Source organism: Bubalus kerabau, chromosome 4 (assembly GCF_029407905.1).
Source record: "Bubalus kerabau isolate K-KA32 ecotype Philippines breed swamp buffalo chromosome 4, PCC_UOA_SB_1v2, whole genome shotgun sequence".
In the NCBI taxonomy this organism is placed as follows: Eukaryota; Metazoa; Chordata; class Mammalia; order Artiodactyla; family Bovidae; genus Bubalus; species Bubalus kerabau.
This window is the reverse complement of record NC_073627.1, coordinates 38,887,284-38,895,243: the sequence shown is the minus strand read 5'-3', so window position 1 is coordinate 38,895,243 and position 7,960 is coordinate 38,887,284.

Below are 7,960 nucleotides of genomic sequence, written 5' to 3'. Positions count from 1 at the left end.
TAGAAGATAAGATGTTCCCATTGTCCCTCTGGGTCCACCCTGGCTCTGGTCTATTTCTCTTCATGCCCTGAGAGGTTGACCACAGGGGCCAAGTCAAGAGGATCCCTTGCTTTCTGGGTTCTGTTGGGTTTGACCAGCGAGAGGCCTTGGCAGGAGTTCAAATTGTGGCAAAAGAGTGAGGTCAGGGGACCTTGGGTTGGTTGTGTCTTGGCTGAAAGTAAAAGCCCGCATCATGAAGGCCTCCCTGCACTTCCTCTCTCCAGATCTTCATGACCATTTCCCCACTTCAGGTCCAGAGATGGTCAGTGCCTCTTGCTGTCACCAGCCCTGGGTACCACGATCTGCCTTTTCATTTCCCTTCACCCTGCCCACACTTTGTAAATGGCCCTCATCACAGGCTCCTCCATTGTCCCATGAGACAACTGTGTGTTTGCAGCTGAGACCCCACTGATCAGCCTCCCCTCCCCACCTCCAATCCTTCTAGTACCTCTTCATCATTCTGGTCTCCCCCTACATGTCACTCAAGGTCAGTGTAATGTTCTACTCATTCCTAGAACCCTCTTTTTATCCTTTGGGGCACTTTTTGGTGCATTTAATCATTTACTGTCATCTTCTCCACTAGCCTGTGATTCCATCTTCTGGGATGGGTCTTCTGCCTGTCCTCTTATTCCCAGCCCCTAGCAGAGGGTCTGTGGGGACTCTGAAAACATTGCTCAATGGGGGAGTGAATGAATGACTGAAAAGGCCCTTTCCTCCAAGAAACCTTCCCTCTTTGTCTTTCAGCATCAGTGGCAAAGACTCAGGCCATTCTTGCAGCCTTTGTCACTTTTTACCTTGTTCTGCATGGTTTGTGGCCACAGCTGCCAGCTCTCCCCATCCTGACCTCACTCTGGATGATCCACGTCACACCCTTTTTGAACCTCCAATGCTTTGAGCAGTGCCTGGCACATAGTAGGTGCACAATAAATAACTGAGAGGTGAATCAATGATGGAAGGACTGAGTCTGGGAACAGACCTTTTTTATCTGTGACTCAACCCCACATGCCCCGGGGTGGCATATTTAATTGTCATTTTCTCTGTGAATTCATGATTGTTTTATTTCAGTGTTGTTTTTCCAAAGATCTGCTTCTCCCACGGCCTGTGGAGATTGCTTTGAACCAGGCTGATCAAATGCTGGGCAGCTGCATAGGAGGGAACACAGGCTCAGGGGAGAGGGAGGCTGGAGGCAGGCTGAGCCTGGGGCTCTGGAAACCATAGACTGTATGCTAAATTGCTTCTGCCATGTCTGACCCTGTGCGACCCCATGAACTGTAGCCCGCAAAAATATTAGTGTGGGTTGTCATGCCCTTCTCCAGGGGATCTTCCCGACCCAGGGATTGAACCCACCTCTCTTATGTTTCCTGCATTGGCAGCCCAGCTCTTTAGCTCTAGTGCCACCTGGGAAGCCCTGGAAACCGCAGACCAGACCCCAAAGAGTCAGCGGACACGACGGCACAGTCAGAGACAGGGCAGGACTGTGTTCCCCTCGCAGGAAGCGCAGGGCTCAGAGACCATGGTGCAGGTGGGGCCAGTGCCTTCTATCCCAGCTGTCCCCAAATCCTCACTTCTTCACTCCTGCCCGCCCCTGCAGCAACTGTCTTCTAATCCAGCTGTTTCCTTCCGCTGAAGTAGGGGCAGAGGCATGGGCTCTGAGATCCGGTGTGTCTGAGTTTCAGTTTGGGATTTGCTACTTCTAGTTGTGTGACCCTGGCCTTCATCTCCCCAGGCCACAGTCTCCGTACCTTCAAAGTAAGAATCGTAATAATGCTTGTTGCAGACTGTCGTGAGGATTAGAGAAGGTCACAGATAACACCGTGATTAGCACAGTGTGTAATGTTAGCTTTGATTAAAATTGACGCTGTTGTCAACTGTTGTCTTCATACTTGTTTCAGCAGCCTGAGCCCAGGGCTTTGGCTGCTATGACGGTGCCCAGTGGGGCTTCCTCAGTGGCTTGGCAGTAAAGAATCCACCTACAGTGCAGGAGCTGCAGGAGATGCGGGTTCAATCCCTGGATCAGGAAGATCCCCTGGAAGAGGAAATAGCAACCCACTCCAGTATTCTTGCCTGGAGAATCTCATGGACAGAGGAGTCTGGCGGGCTATAGCCCATAGGGTCGCATAGAGTCAGACATGACTGAAGCGACTTAGCACACACACATGCATGCAAAGTGCCTAATGAAGGGGACCATATCCAGCCAGTGGTGGAATGAGCTCCCTGTCACTGGAGGTAATCCAGAAGCTACCAGCTGGCTTCTGTTGGGCTTTATGCCCTGGATGGAAGTAGCGAGGGCCAGGGTGATGGCCCTGGAGGGTCCCCAGTCAGTTCCTGAGGGGAGGTTTTCGTTCTGTTAAACAGTGAGCCAGGGACTCCATGTGTTAGCGTGCTGCCTGGCAATTAAAATTGGGAGAGTTTAATCTGAAGAGAGTTCCAGCTCCGTTGTTTGCCCTTTTAATCTTGTCTGTTGCCATGGGAACGGCAAGTGATTGCAATCACCACTGTTTGTATTGTGAGCTCGCTCCCATCAATACAGCTTTTGAAAAATAAGAAATACAAATCCTGACTTCAGCATGCCACTCATTACTATTCAGAGCAAACCCCTGAGAAGTTCTGTCAAACGCTTCCTTCACCGGAGCACGGGCTCTGGTTTGAAAATACCCAGCAGCCCAGCCCCTGGCCTGCTTCCTTCCCGCCCTGCTCAGCCAGGTGGCTCTGCAGAGGATGTGTGCAGGGGACCAGCCACCACTGCCGGGAGGAGCTGGGTGAAGAATTGGCCACTCGGCTTCCCTCACTGCTGCCGGTGGCACTCCATTCCAAGCTCGTTATTATTATGTCAATGGCTCATAATCATCTTACTTACCACTTTCTGAAGATGAGGACAGAGACGGATGCTATCCAGGGTCAGAGTCCTTGCAGAGTGATGGGTGAGGAGGAGCAGATTGCCTACATCGGCACCTGAGAGGTTTATGACATGTCCTGGCTCATGGGTGCCTGTGGAGACTCAGCTGCCCCCAGCCCTCCAGATCTCTTTGGCTGGATGCTCAGATCCAGAGGCTGCCTGAACGGATATCACTCCAGCCTCCTTCAAGTGAATGCCCAATGCCTCTGTCTCCCTCCTATGCTTATAGAATGGATTATCAAGAGAATGTGAAGATGTTGGCCTAAGGCCTGAAGAGAATTGATTACAGCACTTTTCTTTGAGTAGGGAAAGAATCCAGAGAGCATCTGATCCTGCCCCCCTTGGGACAACTGAGATCAAACTCCTGAGCAAGGGAGTGACTTGCCAGAGGTCACAAAGTAAAAGAGTGCCTCCCTGCTCCTGTCTCTTGGTTTTGTGTAAGTCGAGTCTCATTTGCGAAGCATGCCCCAGGGCACCATATTCCATAAACTTTCCTAAATTAAAACTATTTTGTATTTGAAATACATAGATATTCAAGACCACTTTTCTTAGGTCAGATAGAAGTTGGAGTACCATTTTTTAAAAAATGAGTTTAATTCTGGAAATTGGTACTTTGTTGATATTATGTTCTCAAACCAGAGCCACAGGCAAGGGGACAGGATAGATCCTCATTGATTTCAAAATCAGCCTTGGCCTCCAGACCTGGTCTTGGGGATCTTCTAGCTATGTGAACTTGGAGGGTCTGCTTCACCTCTTGGGTCCTCTGTATCCTCCTCTGTAAAATGGGGAGAATGGAGCTTGCCTTGTCAACCTCACATCATTTATGAGGCTTTCCCAGGACTTCATGGATACAGATGCATTTTATCAGGTGTAAAGAATTGTATTGAATCCTGGCTGTTATTGTCACAGAGTCTTAGAGTTGCTGGTTTCAGCAAGACTAGAATTTCTCTCCTAGACCAAATGTCTACATGATGGATCTAAGTTTTTTTTTTTTTTCATTTGGATGAAAATTTCTTCTTTGATGTTTTGACATTACACTAATCTAAGATTTTATGGTGTAGATGATAAACCAGTGAGGCATGAGAAGTAGCCTGTTCCCTCCACCCAAACTTGCAGGGTCTAGCTCTAGAAATGATCCGGGGGTTCATCATTCATTCATTCAATAAGTACTGGAGCTCCTCTGTGTGCCAGGCCCTGTGCTGAGCTCCAGGATTCAGAGCTAAATGCATACAATGGTTCCTGCTTTGTGAGGCCTCCATTTGCTCTCTGCCTCTCCCATCAGCTCCCTGGTAGGACCATAGTTTTCAGCCTGGCATTTGGAACACCTGTTTGAAGCCTCAGAAAAAGAGCTGAAATCTTATCTTAAAAACAGATGCATTTTCAATTTAAACTAGACTCTGAATCTTCCAGGGTGGGAGCAGTATCTTGCGGACCCTTGTGTTCCCAGATGGAGCACAGAGCCTGTCACATAGTAGAGGCTTGGTATTAGTTGAACGTGACCAAATTCCCAGAGATGGCTGTCTAGTCAATTGCCGAAGACCCCGTGCTTTCCCTTCCACAGTGCAGCATTGTTGCTGGGAAGTGACTGTCCAGCCAGGGACTACATTTCCATCTAGGCAGGGACACATGAATGGGTTTCCCAGGTGGCTCAGTGGTAAAGAGTCTGCCTGCCAGTGCAGGAGATAAAAGAAAGGTGGATTTGATCTCTGGGTCAGGAAGATCCCCTGGAGGAGGAAATGGCAACCCACTCCAATATTCTTGCCTGGAAACTTCCATGGACTGAGAATCCTGGCTATATAGTTCATGGGATCGTAAAGAGTTGGACATAACTGAGCTACTGAGCACACACACACACACACACACACATGAATGTACATGGAAGTGATGTGTGACATTTCTAGCTGAAAGAGCTTAGGAAGTAGGCATTCCTTTATTGGCTCCTTATTCCTTTTGCCAGTTGGACGTAGGAATCAAACTATAGCTCATAGGCCAAATCTGCCCTGCTGCATGTTCTTATAAATAAAGTTTTATTGAAACATGGTTATTCTCATTTGTATATGTGTTTTGTAAATAAAGTTTTATTAGAACATGGCCATATCTATTCATTACCCACTTTCTCCCTACAATGGCAGAGTTCAGTAGTTGTGACAGATGCAGTCTGGCTCATAAAGTCTAAAATATTTACCTTCTGGCCCTTTGCAGAATATGTTTTTCAGAACCTTACCCTGTAGGATGGTGGGGACACAAGATGGAGGGAGCTGGGATCCTTGAATCCTTAAGTGGAGGAAATTTGTCTGCCAGCCAGAAACACCCACTCACACTGGACTCTTAGGTGAGTGAGAGATGATCTTTCATTGTGTTAGGCCCTTCAATTTTTGGTGTTATCCAGCAGCAAGAAGCATTACCCTAATTGATCCCCATGCATGTAGGAAGTACGCAAGGGCTTTATGCTGTTGAGTGCTGGGTGGGCAACTGCTTCTGGACTTCTTGATGAATTTTTATTTGAATCTGTGCAGAATGGATTTCCCAAAGTCACTGTCTCAGCCACAGGTGGCAAGGGCAGAGACAAAACTAACTTGCCTCCAGTGTTGTGGGGAGGGTCACTGAGAGGATGCCAAGGGCATGAGAGAGAAGAGGGTCACACAGCAACTCGGGGACAAGAAGGGCAGAAGAGCGAGGCCTCCTGGGACTTGGAGCTGCACCTAGGACCTTTGTGAGGTGGGTAACAATGTGGGCTGTGGACTCAGCAGCCTGGGTTTGAACCCCACAGCTGCCACTTGCTGGGTGATCTTGGGCAAGTTCCTTCCTTCTCTCTGAGCCTGTATCCCCATCTCTGAAATGGGGGTAATAACAGACCTACCTTCTGGAGTTGTTATGAGGAATAAATGACTTCTACTGCTAGAAGCTTGGTTGGAGGGCTAATTTGGAGGTGGGGTGCTGGTTGTACAAAGGGGACATGGAGCCCAGGGTTGAGGGGTGGGAATCACTGCCCAGGCTAGTGGTGCCGCAGCTCCTCCAGCATCCCATGGCAGAACTATCCACACTCCCCCGTGTTCATCACCTGCCTGATCCAATCACGTCACATCCTGTCCATTTTACCCCCCAAATACCTCTTAAATCTGTCTGTTTCTCCTGCCTCCATCACCTCCACCTTGTCCTTCCTGTCTGGATGCTCTGTAAGCCTTCCTGCCTGTCTTCACGATATCCTGTGTCCTCCCTCAAATGTCTTCTCTCAACAAAAACCAGAATGAGGGGACTTCCCTGGTGGTCCAGTGGAGAAGACTTTGCTTTCCAATGCAGGGAGTGCAGGCTTGATCCCTGGTCCGGGAGCTAAGACCCCACATGCCCTGAGGCAAAAAAAACACACACAAAAAAACAAACAAAAAAAAACCCAAACAGAAAACCCATAAAAAAAGCAATATTGTAACAAATTTAGCAAGACTTTAAAAAAGTGGTCCACATCAAAACAAACCAAATGAGCAAAGAAACAAACAAAACACCAAAAAGCAGAGTGAAGTCTTTTCTAGGTACAGACCTGTTCACATTACTCTTATCTTCCCATCTTAAGTTCCTTCCTGATGGAGACAAAGCTTCTTTTCCAGAGCCGCTCTGCCTCACTCTGGGTCTCTGCCTTTCTCCTCCTAAATCCCTCAGTTTGGTGGGATTGCTGTAACGTCGCCCCTAAACTTCCCCAGGGCCCTTGCACATGCTGTTCCTTCCACTTTGCAGCATGGGAAAAAAAAAAAAAAAAAAAAAGGGCACTGGAAAAAGAAGAGGACAGGCTGGATAATCTAGGGACCCAGCTCTGACATTCCAGGTACCTCGGGTGGAGTTGGGAAGGGGATGAAGTTACTTCAAGGGTCCTGGGAGGAGGGTGTTGCTGAAGTACCACTCTTTTGGAGGTGAGAGGGTCAGCTGGCCTGGCCCAGTACCTTCTTCTCTGCTAAGACTCAGGGTCCCACAAGCTGAGGAGACAGTCAGGGAGACAATTTGTTGTCCAAATGACCAAGTTCACTTTGGGCATATTGAAGGAAAAAAAAAAAAGCTATTTTCCTAGTATCTAAATCTCATTAAAAAAGCAATTTTGCAATCAATTACAATGCAATTTAGCCACTAACTGTTTAATTATATTAAAAAAAAGAGAGAGACGAAGAAGCAGCAGAAGCGAGTTTGTTCCTCCTGTCTTCATATTTATGAGTTGGGCCGAAAGAGCTTGTCTTTGGAGGGCTCTGGAGTAGAATGAGTGGCTGGCTTGGCCCAATTACCTTAGAAGTTAAACTTTCCGAGTCAATATATTACATTCGCCTGAGGAGGTTGTATCACATGGAATATACTGCAGAGGGAGAGATTCCTTTTTCTCTGAGAGCTTGGACCTTTCTTATTCTGTCATATGCTATAAAAATTGTATCATTCTAGGCATTTTTTCTTTTTTAATTAAAGGAACATTATTTCTATAAACGATCTTTTAATGCTGTGGAAAGAATTTGCCTTCTGGAACCATCTCGGTTGAGGAATTGAGGGCTGAAATAGAGATCTGAGTCTGCAGAGGACTGGGGGAGGTCAAGGCTAGGGAGGGTGAGATACAGAGAGGGCTGGACGTGGGCAGGTCTGCTGTCCCCAGAAGGAAAGAGCCTGGAGGGAGGCCGTGGCATCTGGGGCCACATGGAGAGGGGACCATGGGTGCTGCAGCACGTGCTTCTTATCTTGAGGGACAGGGGATCAGCTCCCCTGAGGTGCTCTGTTGTTGATGAAGAGCGGTGTGGAATTCTCGGCACAGATACTGACCCCGACCCTGCTGAGTGCCTTCTCATCACCTCATCCTCAGGCCAGTTCTCACTCAGGGTTCCCAGACTCCGCTTCTCTGCTTTCTGGTCCACATCCATCCAACTCCCACTCTTCTCCTGGTGGATGCTTTCGAACCTGTGTACCATGACCTCAAGCATCACACACACTGTCCTTCTGGCCCAGTGGCTCCCTTCTTGCCACAGGAAGGGTTTTTGGCTACAGAGGACTCGAAGATGGGTC